Here is a 9,461-nt window from a genome sequence, read left to right as displayed (position 1 = left end):
CAGAGTGTTTGTGTGAGCGCTGGGGGAAAAAATAAGATCGTTTGCATCCTGTCAGTGTGTTTCTGTGTCACATGACGTTTGTCTGGTCTCTCCAGTAATAACTAGAGGATTAATAGCAGGTGAATCTAAAGTATGACACCTTCACAGGGAAACATGAGCTGCCTGTGTTTCCTTCATCACGTCACAGTTTGATGCCCACTTTGCACATCTTGTCACTTCCTCTTTGGCTTATTGGCTCCACCATTAATCTCCTTCTCCTTTGTACTATTGTTTAGCTTAATGCAGGTTTCCTGGTCTGAAGACAAAGGCACCTATTACTCAGAACAGGAAGGCTGGTGTAAAAAAACAATACAACACCAGCTAAGAGAGGTTCTTTGTTCAGTCAAACGTTTCAGGATCATACAAACAGGAAGCTTTCTTTTTATATATGTGTGTATATATACCCCCCAAAATCTACGAGGCAGCATTATGCTAAAGAAACTCATTGGGAGTGACATCTCCACTGATGATGCATGTCAGACAACTGGGAGGGTGTAGGCTCATTTAAATACTGACATTGCTTTAAAGGCTATTTTATTTTGTCTAAATTTTTATGTTTTCATTGTAATGTTTCTATAATGTCACCTTATCCATAAACAATATAGCATAAAGCCTCCACAGAGTTCCCAATTCTATAAAGCGAAGTCGCTTTAGAAGTGTCGTAAACCTGTTTATTCAATATCCAGCAGGGGCCGACTCCTGATTGGATAACGTGGCTCTTAGTGCAGTGGGTTACACTTTGCCTAATCAGCAAAATATTCCTGGGACATAAATCCTTCGTGGTTATTTCATGAAAGACTTATAAACTGTCAAATCAACCTGCTGTGGCGCTCCCTTGTGAGTAAGGGAGCAGCTGAAAGTAGGTCTAAAACGAGCATACTGCTGTTTTGATGCGTTTAAGGTCTCAGTCAGTAGTTTAACATCTTAATGCGTCAGATTAAGTTCATTTTAGAAATTTTTATGAACAACGTGTGGATAGCCACACCTTTAAAGCTCAAAGTGATATACTTTATGTGGTGCGATCATTCTGAATAAACAAAAAAAAACAGATTTTGTTGAATAACTGAGCGTTGATTCCAGGTGGATGGATTTTTGCTTTGGGATCACTTTTTTAGATCGCTACTTTAACCATAAAGCTGAAAACCAGGTCTTTTCTTACCACTTTACCCTGACAGCAGATAACAGCTTTAACTTCAGAGTCATTTATTTTGTACAAAAAGCTTCCATGGAATCTGTATGTCCTAATGGACCCTCTTCCTCTGTTTATTAGCCACTATCATCGATTTCCCCAGCTTCATAGTGAATCACAGAATGGAAGTTTATCAATAAAAGCCTCCCATACGAGCAATTTATGTGCTTTCTCACCGGAGTTGTACATTTGGACTAAAAAGCCTGCTCATTTATGGTCAGACATGCATTCAGAATTCAAAGATGTACTCATCCTCAGTGCACATGTTGTAACAAAGAAGTGCACATTGCATCATGTGATGCATAGATGTGCATGAGCCAAAAAATCTCAAGTTCAGAGCTTGAAATAAGAGAGAGAGTCAGCATAGCCTCGGGCATTTCCGAGGAGAAAAACAGCACCGATCGTTGCCCCTGTTACGCGCTGGAATGGCCATTTTGTGTTCGGTTGTGCGTTTGCTGTTAAACCACCAGTGGTTTTTTCCACTCACAGAAGAAATATCGACTGTAAACATTTCTTTACAGCATTCATTAAACTCTGCAGATTTCTCCAATGTCAAAAATTTGAGATGATATTTTTTGTTATTAACTAAAAAGCGTTCATTTGTGTGGACTCTGAAGTACTTGTGCATAATTAGAGTTTATTCAAAGCTGTATCTCTAAAATGTATAGTTATAATATGGTGTAAAAGGCACAAACAATTAGAGAAAACCTAAAGTACAAGAAAAAAAAGGGATTTTTTTGGAGGGAAAACACAAAAATATCCCCAGACAGCTGAATAAGCTTCACCACAAACATCAGTTTAATCTGTACCATAACTAGTTTATACTGAAAGTGCATCCTCATCCCCAATATTGTCTCGTCAGACAACTCTTTGTCTCGCAGTACTGCGCTCACCAGCTGCAGTAATACCTGCCACAAAGAGACAGAGGCCCCATTTTATAGACCTAAAAAATTCCACATTAGCAGCGGAGGCGTGGCCCCGGCGTAAGCTCCAGATTTATCAGGTCTTGTTTGTTTGTCTTGAGTTTTCCATGACCCCATTCTTTTGGTCATTACCCAGCGTTTGCAACCATAGGTGAGCGTTGGAATGCAGAGAGACTGGCAGAGTGGAAGCTTCACCTCCTGGCTCAGAGGTTCACTCCATCATGACAGTGATATTAGTCTTACCTAACTCCACACCACAAAACTGACTCAAATGTCAAACTTTTAACTAAAATAAGTCCTCACTTTATGCCCGTGGACTGGTAAATAAAACTGCTGCTGCTAAGTGAATGTCAAGAAAGACTTTTAGTTTTGTATATTTGCTTTCCTGCTGCACTAATAGATCTGAACTGCAGCTTTAAGCAGACGAGAAGATCTTGTGTGTGACTCAGTCTCCTGGGTGCGATAAAGGTGTTTGCCTGTCTAAGGACAAACTCAGCTGGAGACCCGAGAGAATGGAGACTGCCTTATCTGTCACTGTCTTGCTCATGCTGTGCCCAAGGCCAGGCACTGTGATAGAAAGCTTGCTACAGTCTCTGGCACTGGAGTACTTTTCCATTACACAGGACCAGAAAGGATCACAGTGCCAGCAGTAATTCTTCCAGACCGAGACAGGGAAGATATAGGAGCACCTGAAGATGAACATGTGGCTCACAGTTTTATTCAGAAAAGGGACAGAAAGCTCTAGAAAGCTATTCAGAGCTGCTGACGGAGGACGTCGCCACAGTTTGTCACCGTCACTGAGCTTCGCTGCACAGAGGTCACAAGCGGATGACGATGCTCACGGTCACGGCTCTGCTTATGTCATCGCTTTCACTCATTCTTCAGCGCTTTGTTGTCTGGCTGGCAAACAGACGGACATTTCACGGGTGTTTGCAGCAAACAGGCTGCAAAACAGCCGGCAACCTTCTGATGTTTGAATGGTTCATTCGGTCAGAATGTAATGTGTGAATTTCGAGGGAATACACTGAATATTTTCACTCCAAATTCATTATGAGTGCAATACCAGCGTGATATAATACAGTTAGCTGTTCCAGTAGATGAACCAGCAAAAGAATAACTGGTGAAGCCAGGAGACATAATGTAAAGACCAGCATGGACTTGAACTGCTTACTGGTGATCAATTTTCTGCCACATCTGCGTCACATTATTAGCTATATAGAAAAACACTGACCATAGATTTCTGGGCTAAAAGGTGAGCATCCGTTCAAACAGCCAGCAGGGGGCAACTCAGCTACAGCCACCTGTTGACTGTCCTCCCCATACAGTTATTATGGAAGGATATATTTGCTGTGGGCACTAAAACTGTTTTTGCAGCAGGCTGTAAACATGTTTATTCCTGCTGTAAAGTTTAACATACGAGTCTGTAGGAACTGACATGCCTCAGCTTCAAATGGCCATTTGAGGAACTGCAGTTTCTCACATTTCAGCAATGTCTTAACTATTTTTGTTTTTTTTCCTAACACAAAAGGCCTAAAGAGAGCAGAGATGAATAATAACTATAAAGTGTTGTATAAACACATAGAGAGTGAGGAGGGACAACCCAGTGCATCATGGGAAACCCCCAGGATCTTACACCTATTGCAGCATATCAAAGGAAGGACTCGGGGTCACCTGATCCAGCCCTAACTATGAGCTGTATTAAAAAATGACAAGTTCTTCAGTGATCAGATTTAAAAGACTAACTCAAGAGTTCATAGTGGTGTTAAGAAATGGGTCATGGCAAGGTGAGTACATCCATCTTTTATCATCCACCTTTTCTCCCACTGATGCTTGTTAAAGTGTATATTTGTATTAAATTATTAAAAGAGTCAAAGGATTTTAAAGATTTGATTCTGTCAGCTTGTGACATATGTTTACATATTTAATGGAAAAATACTAGAAAAGGTGCCATCTTCACCTGTGCTCTGTGAGCGCTGCTCTGTACCTTGTGCTGTATTTTCTATATCCTGAGAAACTCCTGGTGAGTGTGTAAACTCCGGCCCGCGGTCGGGTTCCGAACACCCGAGGCACAAGCACGTGCTCCATGGTGTGAGAAAAGCCTGTTTTGTGCAACCCAGTATGGTCAGAGTCCTCCTTTTCTCTCTTTCTGGGCCTCCAGGCAACAGACAGATTAATGCACTCGCATCTTTTACACCCACCGCTTTGACCTTTCACCTGCAGGGACGCGCAGTGAAAACACAGAATACGCTCCGACACCTCTTAAAAACAAAGACATCGCCATCCGTTTGGTTCTCGGCTTCCAGGGAGCGCAGTCACAAGCTCATTGCAGCTAATGAGTGAGACAAAACCACCCCTGGAAACATTGCGGTGTAACATTTCCCACCAAGAGTCCGAATTACTGTCAACATCAGATCCCCGGTTACTCATCGCGGAGCCGTTCGGCTGTTGACATCGCAGCCCGTAAAGCAGCTCATTAACTCTCTGTTTCACTAGCGAGAGAATCCAAGGGCAATAATGACGCTTTTGTCTGGAGGGGGGCTGCAAGCAGAGAAAGTGAGAAAACCAAAGGGAAGGCTGGGAGCCAGTAGGTCACTGAGCTCACCTTACACCTCGTGTTCCCACAATGCTTTGGCTGCATCGCACACTTTTTTTTGCTGTGCAGAGCCGGAGGGGAAAAAAGTGAGTAAGCTGTTATTCTTAACTTTAAATCCCAACCAGCTTTTATTATCCGACACTGGAATATTGTGATCATGAGCCGACTGAGTAAACACCAGCACAGAGCTCCCTCCTGAGTCCTCAATGCAAAGAATATTTCCCAAGAGCCAACGCGTTGGGAAGGGGAGGCTCACTCTTCATTTTCTTCCCACTAAGCCAATAGATGGTTGAAGGCGTTGGTTGAGGAATATGAGATGGCAGAGGACACACCTGGACACATCTGCCCAGGAAGCTGCAGGTTTACACATGCTTTTGTTTGTCCGTACAGCTTCTGTATTTGCTGATCTCACGACACCAAACTGAGATCTGCACAGTCTGTGCATTCTGCCACTTGTGTGCCACGTTATAGAAAGGTAACAAATATTAAAGTAAAACTAAGACTGACCTAAGCGTCCTTTTACAGGAATAGCAGATTTATGAGCAATTAAAACACATTTTGTCTTTTTCATACGGGCGGGGAGGCTTTCTGCTTCAGCCTCAGTTGGATAATTGAGTGCCCAAAACTGGAGCACCTCTAATGTCCACGTGAGTCTTCAGCAGTGAGTCGGCCCCTTCAGACTCCCATATTAAAAACAAAACAAAACAAGAATAAACATGTTTATTATGACAGTCCCTGAACTGAATTTCTGGACTATGTTTGTCATTTAATGCAATTATCTGACCAGTAATATGGAGTCTGTACAAACAGTCCATCCAAGCAGTCTGAGCTCCAGTTTGGTGAATGAAGTTCTAGGATTTTATTTGAATGTTACTCAGTATTAATTAGCAGGGATCTGTGTCTGAGTGGTGCACTCTTACAGTGTTTGGATGCAGTTTGTGTTAGCTGATAATTAAGCAGTCTGTCCTCCCGTTTATATACGGTCACTTCTGGCTCCAAAGAAATCTGGGATGCAATGGTCCTAAAGCTAAAGTCTGGCCAGTATTAGCCAAATGCATAACCAACATTAATGCTACTATCCACGTACTGCTAACCAAGGCTATGTACTTCTATTGTGATAGCAGGTTCATTCACACATAATGAACCTGCTATCTTGAGTACCCATTTACACTGACAGACACTGATTTCTTCTCAGTGTCTTAAATAACTAACCTGGTAATAACACATTTGTCTGAACGCACTTAACTTAACCCCGGTTTGATGATTCATAACCAATGTTCGACTCTCCTAAAGGAATACAGACTGTGCCGCTTCTTTTGTATTTAAACTTTTGTCAGCTTTTTGTTTACTCTGCACTTTGCAAACGTTCTTGCATAATTCACACTTTTCTTCTGTTTTGCCTTTTTCTTCTTTGTGCTGGAAATAACTCTGCAGAGCTGACAGGCTGCTGACAGGTCTGTCTTTACAGCACATCGCTCAAACTGTGACACCAATCCGACACAACATTAAAAATACGTGCCGAGAGTACCGTGCGCTGCAGCTAAAACAGACAGCTCTCAGCCTTTGGAAACGTGGACACTGCATGGATCGCTGTGGGTGTCCTGTGGTGTCTGGCCTGGGATGATGGCAGTGGATCCTTTGGGTCCTGTGGGCTGCTGGGTGGGGCCTTGGTGGATCAAACTTGTTCCGGGACGAATTGCAGATGCTCAGTTGGAATGGAACCTGGGGAATTTGGAGGTCAGATAGACACGTTGAGCTCTTTGTTGTATTCATTCATCTGTTCTGCTGAGGGAAACTGATGCTGTCGGCATGTGCCTTTGCAGTGAGGGCATCCTTGGTCTACAGCATAAGCTGTATGTATTATTCTCTGTCTGAAAAGCAAAACCAATGTATAAGTGCTTTTTGTAATGACCAGCAGGGTGTGTGCAGCAGGGGTGTGCTCTCTGGCTCTGCTGCAATGGTGGTGCGGTAAGGAGGATGGAGGGGACAGGTGAGAGGGATTACAACCAATGAACTCAGCCCCTTTTTAGGGCCTGGAGTCAGGGGAGCAGTGTGTGGTGTGGGAAGGAACTGGAAAGCTGGTTTCCCGGTGGAATATATACTGGGCCAAATCAGCAGGAAATGCTGTATTTAAAAATAAAGGTGCTCAGATTGACACTTGAACTCTGTGTGGGTCCTGATCATTTCACAGTGTGACTCCAAATTTACTTTCAATTCTATAGTCTATGGGAAAGCCTGATGGAAAACAAAGAGCTCTTCTATTGGACTCACACAGTTATTAGTATTTATTGCCGCTCTATTTTCTTTGTGAAGGTTCCATCACATTTTCTGAAATATGCAGTTTTGTGCACAGTGTGCAGGAGCAAAAAGAGGATTACATATCAACCTCCAAGTGACTGAGTGGGGGCGTTTATGAGACCAGCTGTATATTTCGATTCTATTTCTATTTTCCGTTTTGATCTTTTTCATCTCTTTTTAATCCCTATCTGTTTCTCCAACTTTTCAGGAATTAGCCCGTCGGTTTAGCAAGTATATATACATCACATCTCTTTTAAGCATTACAGAGTTCTGTTTTGCTGTAATATGTTGGCAGTTATTCAATAATTAGTCGACTTTTCTCTTGGACGGTAGATATTTTGCTCACATTTATTTAGAAAAAGAAAAAAATGCTTATCTGCTCCATATAAAATGGTACGATGAATCACAGATTCAAAATCAACTAGCTGGCTTTGAGAAAAGCTCTCAGCTCAACGGGACTTCGCTAAGCAGTTGGCGACAGCATGTTCATCTTCAATATACAGTTTGTGGTCTGCAGTGATATTGTGCCGGGTGACACAAAGCAAAGTAACATCAACTGGTGTTTCCCAGCAAAACACAGCACTCTAGCAGCATTATCCACTTCACCATCATGTTGTGTCTGAGTCGTTGATGTGATGATTTTGTTTGGTTATTCTCTTGCTTTTCATGCGATATCCAACCCGGTGATTTTGGCCTGTATCGGTTTAAATTAAAAAAACAGGAAGTAAACATTTTTGTTGTTTATCCAGTTCCTTCCATAATCCTGCATATTTAAAGTCGCTGACTCTGACTGTGGTTCCTCTAAATTTCCACGGTCTCATTTCAGTGCGAACGAAAACAAATTAAACTTTTTAAAAAGGACCAAAATCCAGCATTTAACCAAACCAGAAAATACAGAAACCATGTGTCCTTACTCAGCCACAGTGGTATCTAGTTCTGCAGTGTTTGTGGTTAAAAAAGTTTTTCCTTCAGTGATTTCCTGAGAAAGAAATAGTCCCTATTAAAATTCCTAAAAGTCAGCTCTTTGGATTATCCAGACTAATGAGAATGTTTCTGCAAAAGATTCTTCCTGTTTAATTATTCTTTTAAATGCCATTTTTAATCCTCTGAGCACTGCATATAGAATTTACTCCACCACACGTTTTGGATTGAAGCTGAATTCACATGGATCAATATTTTTGATTGAACTGACCCTTTAAAGGGCTTCCAACTGGCCCCTGCCCTGTACATACACACTAAACACCTTTACGATTTATGTGTTCTCAGAACACTGGTGCAGTTCTGTAATAAAGACTCGTTCAATATGAGTTGTGTTCAGACGGCGCTGTGGAACCTCTTATCGTCAGACGTGAATCCAGGCAGCTGTTTTTGCCCTCGAGTGAGAGCGGTGGGAGCGAGCAGAGGCTCCCTAAAGTAAACAGGCAAGCTGTGCAAGCCCTGGAGCTGGGTCAGGGTCGCGCTGCATGATACTCGCACACTTGGTCTATCCCTGAACAGCCAAACAAAGCCGCTCACTTCTTTGCTGCCTGAGAACATTTGATTTGAGTTAGTTTTAGAGGAACTGTGGGGTTTTTTCCCAGTGTGAGAAAAAATCCTGAGATGTCATAAACTCCTATTTTATTCACAGCAGAAAATAGAAAACATGTTCAACTTTGGGCTGTGACCTTTTACTGTTTTATTTAAAATATTAGCTCATTTTGAGTTTGATGGCAGTGACACGTCTCAAAAAAATCCGGGAGGGGGGAAATGAAAGGCTGGAAAAGTAGGCAGTACTAAAAAGAAACAGCTGGAGGAACATTTTGTACCTAATTAGGTTAATTAACAACAGTTCAGCAACATGACTGAGTATAAAAAGAGCATCTTATTGAGTCAGAGCGTGAAAACAAGGAGTTACAAATTGTGCAGCAGTTTCAGAATAATGTTCCTCAGCGTGAACTTGTGAAGACTTTGAGTATCTTATTGTCTTATTTAAAATGCACAACATAATATTGTCCAGATTCGGACAATTTAGAGAAATCTGTGCGCACAAAGGACAAGGCCAAACATCAGTATTTGATGCCTTGGATTTTCAGGCCTTCAGGCAGTGCTGCTTTAAAAACAGATGACAGATTCTGTGCATGGGCTCACGAACACTTCCAGAAATCAGTGTCTGTGAAACCAGCTCACCGTTGAGAAATGCAGGCTAAAGCTCTATCATGCAAAGAAGGAGGCCTATGTGAGCATGATCCAGAAAAACAGCAAAGTAAACACAGAAAGCAGAAACTCACTTTTTTCACTAGGAACCTGTTTTGGAATATTAATTCAGTCTCAGAACCCTGGACTGTAATGATATGAGAGGGAATTAAGTTGAAATGAGGTATATTTTCTCAGATTTTAGTTCATTGTCAGCTTTGATGGGTACCATAAACCTACGTACACC

Source organism: Mchenga conophoros, linkage group LG23, assembly GCF_057382185.1.
Source record: "Mchenga conophoros isolate Kocher_MC1m ecotype Shallow Benthic linkage group LG23, M_conophoros_male_GT1.1, whole genome shotgun sequence".
Classification (NCBI taxonomy): Eukaryota; Metazoa; Chordata; class Actinopteri; order Cichliformes; family Cichlidae; genus Mchenga; species Mchenga conophoros.
Note: the sequence above shows the minus strand (reverse complement) of the source record.